This window comes from Phascolarctos cinereus, unplaced genomic scaffold, assembly GCF_003287225.1.
Source record: "Phascolarctos cinereus isolate Bilbo 61053 unplaced genomic scaffold, phaCin_HiC Scaffold_726;HRSCAF=1367, whole genome shotgun sequence".
Taxonomy (NCBI): Eukaryota; Metazoa; Chordata; class Mammalia; order Diprotodontia; family Phascolarctidae; genus Phascolarctos; species Phascolarctos cinereus.
In genome coordinates, this window is record NW_027556098.1 from 9464815 (window position 1) to 9481341 (window position 16527).

Here is a 16527-nt window from a genome sequence, read left to right on the forward strand (position 1 = left end):
CGCCCCGACTCGTTCTTCCCTCCAGCTACCTGGCCCGCGCAAATGCGCGGCGCGCACGCGTTCACCCACCCCTTTTTATTTTTACGCCGCCGCCACGCCGACGTCGGCGGGGGAGGGGAGGATGGGGGGTAGAGAGCCGGACCCCCTCCCCCGGGGGAAGAGCAGTAGAGAGGGTCGGCGAAGGAGATCGGCGAGTGGCCGCGGGCTACTGAGCATGCCCGATACTCTGGGCCCGTGGGGAGGGGGGAGAAGAGGTGCGAGGACTTTTCCATTCCGGGCTTTGGCCGCAGCCCGGAAGACCGCCCGGTCTGGTGGGGAGGGGCGGGGAGGAGAAGGGGCGGGCCGTAGCCCTGCAGTGATCTCGTGACGTGTCGGCGCGCCAAAGTCTTCGAGCTGCTACGCGTGCACGCGTGCCGATTGCTAAACAGGAGCCGTGCTCCTGGGCGCAACGTGTCCGCCGTGCTGCGAGGGTTCCCCTGCGGCCTTCCGAGGCCTGGCCTTGCGCAAATGCAGCCTCCACCCCCTCCCTTTTTAAAAGGAGGAGCTAAAATTTTAAAAAGGAAATTCACGGTTGAAATCTAATAGATATGAGGAGTGGGAGGGTTCAGGAGTAAGATTTGCAGCGCTTCTGGAATTTAACACAGCGTAGCCAAATAAAGAAAGCTTAGGGTACAGGGAGGAGAGAGACCAAGATGTTCCCCCAAATCCCTTCCTGTACTTATTTGATATATAAGTACAAAAATGTACATATCTCCTGTTTGATTATATGATGCTCAACATGTTTTACCCTGACAATGGAAGCTTCTTGAGGGCAGAGACTTTATTTGTGTCTCCAACACATATGTCTCATGCCGACAAGCAAATTATTAAAATATGCTTGTGGGCTGATTACAATGATCTTTTAATTTTTCCTTCCAATCTGAACAGCATGAAAGGGATTGGAGTCCAAGAGTCTGGATTGCCAACCCAATTCAAAAAACATTAAGTGCCTACTACGTGCCAGGCACTGGGATGGCTGCTAAGCAAGGGATGAGAATACAATTATTAAAAGAAAGAGAGTCCCTGCCCTCGAGGAGCTTACAATTTAATGGAGGAAGGAAGGGCCAGCAGCCAAGGGTATGCAATGCTGAAGTTGAAACCAGGTAGAGCAGCACATATAAAGTGGAGTGAGTTTAAAGTCCATTTTCTGACCTTTATAAAAGAAGGCATTGGCAATAGTTTGGTTCTCCATCCCCCAATTAAAGGTGAGAGGAGACAGAGAGAGGATTTGAGTCCTAGTTCTCCAAGTCGTTTCATCTGAGAGTTAGTCTCCTAAAGTGTAAAAAGGAAGTGATTATTGCCTTTTTCAGGGAGTCGTAGTAAGAATCAAGTGAGATACAAGTGTGAATGTACTCAAAGTTCTAGACAAATGTATACAAAAAACAAGCATCTGGAACCTGTGCCAAGCACAGTTTTTCCACAGAAACAATTTTATTAATAGTTCAACACGTGGGCAGCTATATGGCACAGGGGATAGAGCACCCCCGTGTGGCCTCAGACACTGGACACTTACTAGCTGTGTGACCTTGGGCGAGTCACTTCACCCCGTTGCCTTCCCCCCCCAAAAAAAAGTTCAATACCATTCAATTCAACAACCATTTATTAAGAACAATGTCTGCACTGAGAATACAATGGCAAAAAAGAAACGCAGTCTCTGACCTCAAGCTTATGTAATACTGAGGTAAACAATGGTAAAGATAAGTACTGTACAAAATAGACTAAAAAATAGTTTCCTGGGACAAGATGCTAATTTGAGGAACTGGAGAAGACTTCTTATGTAGGAGGCTACACTTGTGCTGAGCTTTGAAAAAAGTAAGGAAAGAATTACAGGTGAGGAGAGAGATGCGGGTCAAGTGGGGGTGTGGTTGAACAAATCATGGTATATAGACATAAAGGAATATTATTCCACGGAAAACAAAATGATGGACGTAAAGATTTCAGAAAAAAGGGGAAGACTGGAATGAATTTATGTAGAGTGAAATAAGCAAAAAAGAAGAACCTACACACTGATTCTTCTACTTGATTGTGGTCAGTCCACAAGCATTGATGAAGCCCCTCCTGCTTGCTGGAAGTGACCAGCTACATGGCAAAGTGGTTAGAGTGACAGCCCTGGAATCAGGAAGACTCATCTTCCTAATTCAAATCTGGCCTGAGACACCTACTGGCTGTGTGACCCTGGGCAAGTCACTTAACCCTGTTTGCCTCAGTTTCTTCATTTGTGAAATGAGCTGGAGAAGGAAACCAAGAAAACCCCAAATGGGGTCAGGAAGATTAGGACATGACTAAACAACAACAAAAACCTGAAGGCACTGCAAGGTGCTAGGGATACAAACACAAAGAATGAAATAATCCCTAGTGTCAAGTAACTCGAATTCTAACAGGAAATAAAAAAGTACATCTATAAGTGTATAGAGAAAAAATAAAGAAAAGGGACTGTTTTTGCCTTCTTTGTATTACAGCACTTAGCCTGGTACATAGTAGGCACTTAAATGTTTATTGACTCAACAGGAAATAGAGGAGGGGTGGGAAAAGACCAGGGCCTTAGGGAGATATGACAATGGAGGGCTAGGCTAGGTTATGGGTAACTGATTGGGTGTAGCCACAATGAAAGGCTTGTTGATGGGATTATAGCCTCAGGCGAATGCCAGAGATTTAGTCAGGTGGGAAAGTCCAGGGTTTTTCCTTTTTTGGGGTCTAGATCCCATCCTCATCACTTTTACATGATATCTTTCCTGGCTGAAAGTAGGCTTGGGTCAAATTCTTTCAGACAGGACCTGCTGGTTGTGACTTTGGGATCCCTGCACCCCTAAACCTCAACAAAAGGAGATGTTTTTATATGGAAAGACTGGAATTCTGTGAGTCAGAGATGAGGATTGGGTGTGTTCCAGGGCAGAGGGCAGTCAGTGAAAAGGCCTGGGGTTCAGAGATGGAGTGCAGTGGGTCAAGGTACAAAGAGAAGGTCAGTTTAGATCACAGAGTACATAAGGAGGAGTAATGTCCAATGAGTCTGAAAAGATTGGCTGGGGCTTGGTGGTGAAGAGTTCTAAAAGCTAAACAGAAGAGCTTGTAGTTTATCCTATAGGCAACAGGGAGTTTATTGAGTAGGACAGTGATTAAGGAAATCAAGGGTAGCTGGGGAGGATAGATTTAAGTGATGAGAGACTTGGGGCAGGAAGTTGTTGAAATTTAGGAGAGAAGGACTGGAACCCAAGTGGCAATTGTATGAGTAGAGGAGGGTTCACTGTGGAACTGCAGAAAACTTTGAAGACTTTCAGAACTCAAATCAATAGTGATTGATCACAACTTCAGAATATGGAAGATGAAACATACCTCCTGACTCTTGGCAGAGAAGTGATGCATAGACCAAGATACATAGTGAGACATTTTCAGACACTGTTAATTTATTTTACTTAACTATCCTTATTTGTTACAAAGTTACGTGTAACAAAAGTTTGCTGCTTCATATACAATCTCTCTTTTTTTTAACTCTTTGCATATTATAATGTTTGTGTTTAATTATTAAGTTCATAATAAAAAAGAATATTTAAAAAGAAGACATAACACGTTGGGAAATTGGGGGTTTGCCTGTAATTTTGTGTAAAATTGCATTGTGTAAATTTATATTATGTAAAAATTCCTATTTTTATGTATATTATCTATTTCATAAGTTTATATTGTATAAAGTTGCACTGTATAAACTATATTGCTTGTAACATAAACTTAGTTAACATGTTTATTTTTATTTTAATAAAATATCTATGAGAAATTTTTGTCCAGACCTATAATTGTTATTGGTATAGGAAATTCTTGTTGAGATAACTAACAATGCAGAACAGTTATTCATCAATAACTGCTATGCATCTTACAATCTTAAAGAGATATGTGTGACATTGAGAGTTTAAATGATTTACCCAGAGTCACATAGTTCTATGTTTCACAGGTAGGATGTCAACTTGGACCAGGACCTAACCCTCCAATGCCAGTTCTCTATTTACTAGACCACACTGCCTCTCATCTGAGAGCTATGCTACAATATGTTAGATAAGTAAGCTCCTTGTGAGTAAGGATCATTTATTTCATTCATTGTATTTGTATACCAAGTGCCTCACACAGTGCCTGGCATGTAAGCAAGTGCTTAAAAATGTGTGTTGATTAAATATGTTATAAATATAGTTCTACTAACTATATTTATGTTAGTATGTTAGGAAAACCATTGATAAGCTGGAGTGTGACCAGTCGAAGAAAGACCAGAATGCCTGTGGAGAAATAGGAATGAATTCTGTGATAACCGAATGACAGAATCAGTGAGTTAGAAAGACATTAGAAATGATCAAATCCAATTCTGAAAGTGACCAAGACTCCTCTCTGCAATGTTAGACAAGTAGCCATCTAGTCTTTTCTTGAAGATCTTTAATGAGCAGAAGCTCACTGACTCATTGGGTAGCCTTATGGATTCCTTCAGATGGCATGGTCTTGAGCCCTTGATGTTCTTAATAATCCCCTTAATAAAAGGATTTGTTCTGTGAAGTTTGGATTCAGTCAAAGGGTCACACTCGAGGACCTAGAGGGCCACATGTGGCCTTGAGGCCGTAGGTTCACCACCCCTCTGTAACCACACAGAGCATCATTTCCTGAATGCTTTCCAGCACTTGAGAACAAATTAAAGAAACTGAGGATGTTTAACAAAGAAAGAGAAAATTTAGTAGGAACACTCAGTTTTCAAATATTTGAAGAATTCTCATGCATTAGTATAGATCTTAGCAGATAGTAGGCACAATAAATAAATGCTTGTTGCATGATTGATTGATGGGGAATACGGACTTATTTTATGCTTCAATGCCCCAGATAACTGAACAAGGGCCAACTGGAGGAAGTTACAGGGGTTTTTTTCCATTCAGTTTTTCCTAAAGAAAGAGGTGCATTAAAGCTGTTTTCAAACTTTAACTTGTCATATCTACATATGAAAGGGCCAGGAATTCTCTTAGCCTATGAGAAGAAACCTCATCCTAGGGCTTATCTTTTATATAGGCCTTTTCTGTCTTACTCATCTACATAGAAGAACAAACATTTGGGTAACCCCAAATCCTGGAGCTATTCTGTAGTTATTGAACAAATTACTATTGCCTGGCTTATAGCTTCACACTCAGGAATGGAAATTCAGCACCATTTGCTAGCTAGAGTGAGGTCTCTGGTGGACAGACTCAAGCCACCAAATCTGGGAAAGGAGTCCAAAGAAAAGAATAAGTTGAAAGCATTAAGTAGCTGACAGGACTCTGCTCTTTCTTGTAAAAAAAATTAAAAAGGGGGAGGGAGCAGCTAGGTGGCGCAGTGATAGAGCTCCAGCCTTGCAGTCAGGAGGACCCGAGTTCAAATGTGGCCTCAGACACTTGACATTTACTAGCTGTGTGACCCTGGGCAAGTCACTTAACCCCAATTGCCTCACCAAAAAAAACCAAAAAAAAAAAGTGGCTATGTGGTATAATGGATAGAACCCATTGCCTGTCAGGAAGTCAGGAAGATCTGAGCTCAGATCCAGCACATTAGCTGTATGATCTTGGGCAAATCACAAAACTTTTGTCTGTTTCAGTTTCCTCAACTATAAAATGGGGATAATAACGCCTATCTACTACAGTTGTTATGAGGAAGAAATAATGTTGATAAATCACTTAGCACAGTACCTAGAAAATAGTAGGTGCTTCATAAACACTATCTATTCTTAAAAAGCTTGCCACAGGGAGATGAGCTTCTGGTAGGATGAGATGAAGCCTCAGCAGTCAAAATTCTGAGGAAGAAAGGCAGGAGAGGTATAGTTTCTGGAAGATGGTTTTCACCTTTTTTAAAAGAAAAAGAAAAAATAGGGACAGGTAGGTGGTGCAATGGATAGAGCACTGGCCCTGAAGTCAGGAGGACCCGAGTTCCAATACGGCCTCAGACCAAACACTTGACACTAGCTGTGTGACCCTGGGCAAGTCACTTAACCCCAATTGCCTAAAAAATGAAATAAAACAAAAAACAAAACTACATGCTTTATTTAAGCTAAAAGAACATGGCAGCACCTGCTCTTCTCTTGAAGAGCTAGCCAAGAATGTCAGCTGTGCCAGAAGCTAGAGGCTCCACGCAAGCGCAAAATCCAACAGAACAGTCTGGCAGAGGAAATGACAAGTTCAGCAGAAGTGTCAGGTGGTCACCACAAGACCAGCTGGGAATATATTACAGCAGCGAATCCTTTCACATATGGCTTGGATTAGATGGCTCTCCAATTCTGTGACTGTGATTCTATGAAGCAGGCCTGGAGGAAACAGGAGTTGCCCCTTCCATACATATACCTTTGCCACATGTGTTCCCTATACACGTTCAGAGGCCATAAAAGTTACTCTATATATTCCCTTTTCCCACTGAGGCTAAGCATTTGTGGTAGATTGTGGTAGGTTTTTAAGAGAAGTGGTTTAATGCTACTTCTCTTATTTTGCTATTTTTCATTGTCTCTTTGCCTTGAACTAATCATGTCCTTTGGCTGACTGTCCCATAAACAGTATCAGTGAAAGTTCATGGATTATGGTTTTGGGAGAGCAGACCCATGAAGTTCCCTGTGAACTCATCCTGTTCCCTGTGAACCCATCCTATATATATATATGATTGTATAAAATTATAATTTCAGAGCTAGAAGGGAACTTAGAAGTCGCCTTAAAAAAATACGTATTTGTTTAACTGTTTGAGGTTGGATAATGGAACCCATGATTATGTCTGTTAGCCTAGAATAATCCCTGTTTTCTCAACTTTCCTTTTAACATCCTCAATGAGTTTTAAATGCTGCAGAAAACCTGTTGAGCACTAAAATAATTAGAAGTACCTGAATTTCTTTGTACTTCTGTAACTTATGCTGCCTGCACCTGTGACATATCAAATTAGCACAAGTACAGAGTATATTATTTCCATAACAACCTGTATTCACATCATATAACAACCTGTATTCACAATCACATAATCATTCTGTGTCTATCTGAGATTTAGGAACATAATACAGATTTTAGCTATATTAGAAAAGTATTACTATCAGCATGCAGAAGAAAGTTCACTAGGGAATATTGGGTTTTCATTTGAAATTGTAAAATTGTACAGCATTTGGGATATTGTTTTTTAAAAACATTTTGTTTTCAAAATCATGGTAAGCTAGCTACTAGTTTCCAAACATCCAAGTCTGTAAGATTTGAAACAAAAACCAATGAAAACATTAGCCGAAGTTTGCAGTAGGAATAAATAACATGTCAAACTCTGAATGTCTGGTCCACCTGAGATTTATCTTATATGCTATTCTTAAGAGTCTGACTGATTTTCCAAATTTGGCCTTAATCTATGTCACATCAGAGTTTGCTATTATGTTGTAAATAAATAAAATTTCTTCTATGAATTTTGTCTTGTGAATTATTATTGACCTCTGACTGGGAAGTAACACTCACATGAACTGTAGATTTTGCTGCTAACCCCATTCGGAAAATTGCTTGTGCCCTTTTAAATATTCACATTCCAGTTACTGACTCATGTAAACAAATAGCAATCTTTGGATTTATCTGATTGAAAAAGATGGTTTAGTTCCCACAATTAATAAAGATCAAATCATCTACAAAGCTTAAAAAGAATAGGTTCAAAGTAAATTTTTTTTTGTTTTAACTGATAAAAGATATTGGGCCACATTAAGCTATATATCAGCAGATTTCACATCTTCCACGAAGCCTGAATAACAGGATGGGGTTGGGTTTTGTTTTTGTTTGTTTGTTTGTTTGCTTGTTTGTTTTCTGTTCTGAAAAGTTAATATTCTAAAAGTACCATCTTGACACAAATTTAACTTCTTATACATTGTTGTAAAAACATGGTTGTCACCTGGAGATTGTAGATGAAGTGAAATGATTAAAAGAATATTTCACAACTGAATTAAATTCCCAGGCATAAGAAATGTCCAAAACAATCTACAATTTCTAAGCTGAGACTTCAGTAGCCATTTTTGGAACCATTGACTTCAATTGAATATTACAGCACACTGGACACATAGTTATCCATGTGGGTAATGGGTATCCATTATCTCCCAAAATAGCTCCTTTCTTAGTATAGCTCCAATTGTTAAGTGTTTACTTAAATTAATCTTAATTTTTTCTCTTTGCAACTTCTACCCCTTTATCTCTCTTAATACAGCCTTCTGATTGATTCAAAAAGGAATAGGGTTAATCCTTTTCCAGAGAACATTCTTTCTAGAACTTGAAGATAATTATCATGTACTCCCCAAGTGTTCTCTTCTTCAAGTTAAACATTCCTAGTTCCTCCAGTCTTCATGTGCCATTGACTCAAGGCCCTACACTAAGTCAATTGTTCTCCTTTTAAAGTTCTCCAGCTCATTAACATCCTTCTTTAAAAATGATTACCTGTAAATAAAATATTCCAAATGCAGTCTAACTGGGCAGCATACAATAGGAATGTCAACTCTTTATTCCTGGGGACTATGTCTCTCTTAATGCAGCCCAAAATCACATTCGTTTTTATTGTTTTAATTTTTGAATGTCCTACTGACTCATTTTGGGCTTGCCACTTACAAAAGCACCTAGATCTTTTTTAAAGATCAATTACCTAAACATGCCTCTCTCCTATTCTACAGTTACATAGCTTTTTTCTTGAACCCATTGGACAATTCTGCTTTTAAGGAGTTCTCTTCAGTAAATTTTTTGTGCCTTTTTGGCCTATTCTGTTTTATAAGGTGTTATTTTCTTCAGTATTTTTTGTGCCTCTTATCAAGCTAGTGACTCTTTTTTTCATACATAACTTTCTTCTTCCATAACTCTCATTTCTCTTCCCAATTTTTCCTTTACTTCTCTTACTTGATTTTTAAAATATCTTTTGAGCTCTTCTATGGCCTGAGACCAATACATATTTTTCTTTGAGGCTTTGGATATAGGAGTTTTCACTTAGTCTTCTTCTGAATTTGCGTTTTGATCTTCCCTGTCACCATAGTATCTTTCTATAGTCAGATCTTTTCTGCTGTTTGCTCATGTTTCAGCCTATTTCTTGACTTTTAACTCTATACTAAAGTGGGGTTCTGCTTCCGGAATGGAGGGTGTACTGTCCCAAGCTTCAGGGTTTTTGTGCAGCTATTTTCAGAAGTAATTCTGGGGACCTGTAAGTTTTTGGTTCTTCCAAAGTGGTATGATTTAGAGAGAGAGAGAGGTGTGTTTACTACTCTCCTGGCCTGTGCACTGGTCTGTCAGTGATCACAAGCATTGGTTTCCACCCTGTAACTGTGACCAGGGTCCCTGCTCCACTGCAGCCAGAAGCTCTGATGTGCTATTGCTCCTTCTTGCCCTAGGACCGAGACCCAGAACTTCTACTCAGATCCAAGGCAACACAACAAAGTCTTGCTCCGGTTGCCAGCAAAGGGACCCCTGTAAATCTCCTTTTGACCCGTTGTCCCACCCCCTGTCCATGGGCTGAGAGGTCTGGAAACCACCACTGCTGCCACTAACTCAGTCTCTACCCCAACTCGGGCCTGCTCCAGGTTTGCTGGGGGCCTGGTCTATGCTGGTGTGACCTGCCTATGGTAGGTGAGAGCTTCACTCTAACCCAGGTGATACAGACCTTTCCTGCCAATCTTCTAAGTTGTCTGGGGCTGGAAAATGATTTCACTTTGTCTTTTTTGTGGGTCCTGATGTTCTATAATTTGTTTAGAGTCATTATTTAAAATTATTTGGAGGGGCTTAGGGGAGAGTTCAGGCAAGTTCCTGCCTTTACTCTGCCATCTTGGCTCCACCTCCCAAAATAAATTCTTACCAGCTTTATCAAAATAAATTTACACTCTACTTATACAAGAACCTATCATCTCTATATTTCAAATTGTGGCCCAGAAATCCAAATCTCAATTTCAGACAACATTTTCTTAACTATCTATTCCTTTCCCTTTTCTTTCGTACCCCTTATCTTCAAAAAGCAGCAATGACAAAACTTCACTGGTGATCCCATAGTCTTCAGTTTCTTGCTCAAGATTTCATCCTCTTTGTTAATACAATAGGTTCCTTCTAGTGGTATACTTCGTGCTCACATGAACAACCAGAAATAAATAGTCATCACCACTTTTTTGACAAGTCTTGGGAGGAACTCTATTATATGTTGGATGCTTGCCCAAGAAAGAAAAAAAGATCTCTCTGTTAATGTCATGAATTAAATAAGTAGCTACCTAAAATCCCATTGGTAGGGAGTCATCAATCACTGAACCTCTTCTCTTCTTCCTCTGACACTTTCTGGTTCATCTCCCACCTGACAGCACCTCATCATTCTTTTGAACACATATAAGTGCTTTGGTTTTTTGTCTTTTTTTAAACACTTAATTCCTCCTATTCAGGAGAACCTTGAATTTCTATCTTAGTTCTCAGTATTTCAGGAGGTCCTTTTTTCCTACCTTTTTACTCTGTATAACATTTTTCTACCTTCCTACCTCCTAACATACATTGGTGTTTCTCAGGGCTCTTCATGATTTTTTTTTCTTTTTTTTTTTCCCCTTGGTTTTCACACAGAAGGCCTTCTTCCATTTAAAAAAAAAACAAAAAAACAAAAACAAAACACTAAATTGTCCTCCAGATTTGGAATTTAGAAAAATATTCCCCAAAACCTTTTATCTTCTGCATTTTGAGTTTATGTGGCAGTACCTTGCTCATGTCAGGAATACAAACATCACTCAGTCAATATAAATCATTGTAAAATCCTCTGTGCTCTCCATTGTTACTAGTAGTTTGGGACCATGTTGTTTCCTTTTTGTATGTGTTTATTGCTATACACATATACAAATATAATACATGTATAAATTTATTTTAATGAAATATTTTTTATCACTAAAATCTGTCTTCTCTCCTTTTTGTTCCCTTTCTCTCAACAGAAAGAAAAAGCAAAACTCCTGTTATAAACTTGAATAGTAAAGCAAAACAATTCTCTCATTTGCCATGTCCAAAAGTAGGCTTCAATCTGAACTCTGTGTTCCATCACCTCTCTATCGGGAAATGGACAGCATATTTAATCATGAATGCATCTTCTAGAATAACAGTTGATCACTGTATTGATCAGAGTTTCTTAGTCTTTCAAAGTTATTTATCTGAGCAAGCTGTAGTTATTGTATAAATTGTTTTCCTGGTTCTGCTCACTTCACTCTGCATCAGTTCATGCAATTTTCTTCAGGTTCCTCTGAAACTACTCAATTCTTGAAGCACAATCATATTCTATCACACTTATAAGCCATAACTTGTCCAGTCATTTGACAAGTGATAGTCACCCCCTCAATTTCCAATTCTTTGTCACCACAAAAGATCTGCTGTAAACATTTTTGTACATCCTTAGAATTTGTTTTGCTAAGTACTAATTCCTCTCTTAAGCCACCCTTCATCACCCTTAACTTCCTTCTCCCATTTCCCTGTTGGTTTCCTGTTCAGTGAAATATATTTCTGTACCTAACTTAATGTGTATGTTTATTCTTCCCTTCTTTGATCAGTTCAGATGAGACTGAGGTTGAAGTGTCACAACTTTCCCTACACTTTTCTCCTTGTTTTTATAGACTTGTACAATGGGCAGCTAGGTGGTGCAGTGGATGGAGTACCAGGCCTGGAGCCAGGAAGCCTCCTCTTCCCAAGTTCAAATCTGGCACTTACTAGCTGTGTGACCCTGGGCAAGTCATTTAACCCTGTTTGTCTCAGTTTATCATCTGTAAAATGAGCTGGAGAAGGAAATAGCAAACCACTCCAGTATCTTTGCCAAGAAAACTCCAAATGGGATCACATAAAGTCAAACATGACTGAAATGACTGAACAAGAAAAAGACAATAAGTGGCCAGCAAGAGTCCTTTCTATTTGAGTTTGAAACCAGTGTCTTGAACCATGAGGTAGGTTAAAACTGCTAAAAATGAGGTCCTGGCTAATTCCAGGCCTTTTTAGCCCAAACAGGTAACTAGAAGGATATCACTATTTAAAAAGATGAATCTTTGTTTTAGGAAGAAGCTTGGTGGAGGGAATCATTAAAACAACTGCAAATTCTTAAAGACAGTCCAGACTACTTTTCTCCTTCTACTCAACTGTAGGCCCAGCTTAAAGTTCATATATGTGGGATCTATCTAGGCTCCATAGTTTGCCTAGTGAGCTATATATTATAGGGTGATAATAATTCTTCCTTTAGTTGATCTCTCCTGTGCAGACAGTTAGGCTTCATTTAGAAAGTCTACAGCATTCTGGGGAATGATGCAATTAGCACAATGTCAGCCTCTGAAGGACCATCTAGAACATCTGGAAGACCCCACTATATATTGAGAACTTTGACTCTAAATTCTGTGGAGTCAGAATTCAGTGCATGGAATAACACATTGCAATGGGGTTAATAGGAGAAAAAAAACCGTACCGAATTGTAAATAAAGTAGCAGCAAGAGCAATGGATTTGGAATCGTATAGATACAAATTCAAATCCTACTTCTTGACCTGTGTGACTCTGCAAGTCAATCACCTCCCTGGGTCTCAGTTTTCTTATTTGTAAAATTTTGGGAGATGGACTGAATGACTTTCCAAGCACCTTTGAACTCTAAATCTATGATCTTGTTATCCCATGACTTTGTTTTGATACTTAAATCTCCCATTTATCACCTGTGACCTCAAACAAGTCATTTACTTTGGGCTTTCTCATCTAGAAAATAAAAGGGTTGAACCAGGTGTCTTCTCTAAGGCCTCTTCCATAATCCTAGGACCTATGATGTGATCTACAACAGAGCACAATGAAAACTCATGTTTAAATTTGTAACCTTGAAGGACAATGTGAAATACTCTTTAAAAAAAAAAAAAGACTCACTTTACATCAGTGCCAGGCACTGTTCTCATCATTCGATGTTACCTTATTTTTCCTATTCTGTACTTAGTGAAGAACACATGTGAATTAGAACATTTGAAAATGACTTTCAACAACAAGGCCTGGGAGAAAGATTTTTTTTTTTAGTGTAGGTAAATAAAATAGCCCCTGCATAAATATTTCATTAATTGAAGTTCTTTTGTATTTGTCAGCTATAATTTTTGCAAAGGGAGAAGTAAATAACCAGTTGGGCTCAGTTTTCCAAGCTCTTCTCAGTTTTTCAAATGCTTTTCTGATGACACAATCACAATCATTTTTTGTGTATTGTTATAGACTTGTTGCAATATAGCAGGCCAAAAAAGATGATGAAATTTTAGTTCAAATACAAAAGCAGGAAGACTTCATAATAGCTGTAATGTCAAAATAATTGTTCTTTACCAAGTACCAGATCTTTCTTTATGCTGTCAAGCGAAAAATTAGAAATCCTGGATACTCTGCCACCATGACCACCCTTGAGTGCTTCGAAGCTCAGTGAAATCTCCCAGGACCCAGAGGTATCTTGAGCCCATGTTAATACATGAAAAGGACAGAGTTAGAAAGCATGCCTTACAATGACCTCTCTTAGTCTATGATGCTTTGCTGAGATGTGGAGCTTGCCTGCTTCATAAATGTATAAAATATTCTTCTATATTGCCTTATGTAATGCCATCTTTGACTTACACATCACAACATTGAGGAAAACACTTTTTTTTCTAATCTGTACTTCAGAAAAATACTAATTCCAACAAGACCCTGTGGACCTACCAAAGTTTCCTAACTGCCTTGAAGATGATTGACATTCTTTTAAATGAAAAAAATGGATTTTTTTTAGCACTTAGCAGTGCAGTAATAAGTTCTCGTTCACTTGCCTGTGAGGTATGACCTGAAATAACTTTAACCTTAATGCAAGTCTGTAGACTTCCTATATATATATCTGTGACAGGATTTTGTTTTGTTTTTCTTTTTCCAATGGAGGGTTGTGTTGGTGGTAGAGAGGAACACACGTGAGAGGGAGCTTTAAAAAATGCTTTTTAATTGAAAATAATAATGTTCAAAATTTTAAAAATAAAAAACAAATTTATGAACCCCCATTCTTCCCATCTGTTTTTCATTCTATGGAATCCAAAGACTATAGAAAAGTAATTCACTTCAAATATGATTGGAAAAATGGATGCCTATCAACTGAAGAATGGCTAAACAAAATGTAGTTTTTGAATGGAATGGAATACTATTATGTTAGGAGAAATGAAGAAAAAGGTAACTTCAAGGAGACATGAAAAAACTTTTATGAACTGATAGAGACTGAAGTCAAGAGAATCAGAAGACTAATTTATGCTATAATATAAATATTATAGCAAATATTACAAAAATGAATAATTTTGGAGACTTGTATGAATTGGTTACAGATTGAAATGAACAAAACCAGGAAAACAATTTATGTAATAAGAGCAATACTGTAAAAAACAAACAACTTTGAATGTCATGAGAGGTATGATCAATGCAATGACCAAAGACTGGTGATGATGGATCAAGGTACAGAATGAAACTTTTTTTGGACATGACCCAAAGAGAGAATTTTTTTTTTGCTTAACTATGCATATTTGTTACCGAGGTTTTCTTTTTCTTTTCCTTTCTCTAAAGAGGTTGGTAGGAAGGATCAAATATAGATTTCTGTTCATTAAAAAAAAAGCTTAAGTGAAAATAAACTACTGCAATAGTTTCTAAAAAGAATTATGGTTATAAAAATAGGATTTTAAGTGATAACCAAGAGCTCATATTTCTCTCATTGATATGATTTAAATAATTCATGGTTGCTAAAGAAAATGAAATAAAATGAGGGGCTAACTAATAATTTATAAAATATGCTGTAGAGGAAATTCATATTCTAGTTGAGGGTTGGACATCATAGCTTTGGTCCCTTCCAGCTTTGGCATTCTACGCTTCTATGATTATGAAGTCTCTTTCAAAGTGAACCTACTATACTCCAGTAATAAATATTAAACTCCTAATAATAAAGTGTCAAGCATTGGTCTATTTCCTAGAGGTACAGACCTTCTCAAAAAAGAGGACAAGCTGAATATAGAGATAACACACCTCTGGACACATGCCACTGATCACTCATGCCTCACATTTCAATTCCAGGCAAAGACAATTGTTTCCATATGCTGTCCAAGCTTAGTCTAATGGCAACTCTTAAAGCCAACATGTTATGTCATGGCAAAAGGATTCTTTTTCTACAGCAAACCCCTAAGACATGTGTGTAATGAATGAGGCAAACAGGCTTTTCTAAATTAATCCTGACATAAAAATCACATAAGCATACAATGGACACAAGCACTTGAGAATTCAGATTAAAACCTGCATATTTTAGCTCCTGGTAGTGTTTTTATAGTGATAAGAAAAAAAGTTCTAGGCAAATGAATCCAGTATAAGTATTCTAAAGATATATAAATATAATACACTACACACACATGTATATATGTAACATATATATGTGTGTGTGTGTGTGTGTGTGTATATATATATATATGATATATATATATGATATATATACATGATATATATATATATACACATGATATATATATATACACACTATATATATATATATATATTATTACAGAAAAGCTTGAGTTTGATAAAGTCGTAGAGGAAAATATTCATCTATGGTCATTTTTCTCAGCAGCATTCATATAGACTTAATAACAAATCAACAAACTTTTTAAGTGTTTATTGGCACTTAAGAGATATAGTAGACAGGACATTGGACTTGGAATCAAAATGAATTTGGTTCAAATGCTTTCTTAAGACACTAACTTGGTGATCCTGGGCAAATCATATAGTTTCTCTATGCCTTAGTTTCTTTACCTGCAAAATGAGCAGATTGGATTCTAAGGTCCCTTACAGCTCTAAATCCATGACCACATGTGTGTGGTAGGGAAGATATGACTTTAAAAATGGTCTATCCATAATTGTAAGCATAGACTTAGCTAGGGTATGACAACTGGAGCTTCTAACTAGGGTACTAAAATTTACAGGGCATTGACGAGAATCAAAATCCTTCTGCAACATAGGAAAAATTGAGATTAGCACCTACATAGCAAGAATAATTAGTTACAATTGAAAAATATCAGATAGTGTGCTTCAGGTGACCACTCTCAAGTAAACTCCTTTTTCTCTCCTCTGACCATTTCACCCCAGCGCCCTATCCATCCAGCTCCAAATCATGATGTCTTTGAAGTTTTCTGTCCACCAAAGCCAGTGTCTTTGCCCCAGGTGCAAAAATGCTGGTTATTTCTCTATCAATATGTCTTGCTCTAGGAATTCAAAGCAATATGAAATATAGTAGCTCGTCCAGGAGCTTATAATCTCAGGGAGACACATGACTAACACATAAACATTGAAGAGCAAAATACGTAGGTTAATTGCAAGTGGTGCAATGTATGGTCCAGGAAAAAAGTAAGCACTGAAATAATAAATTCATGAATAACTTACGTTTGCTGACATTTGCATTGCCATGAGCAGAGGCCTCAGAGACTCATTCCTGAGGCCAACAATGACCGTAATCATGGCACCAGGAATATAACTTCTCCTTTTCTT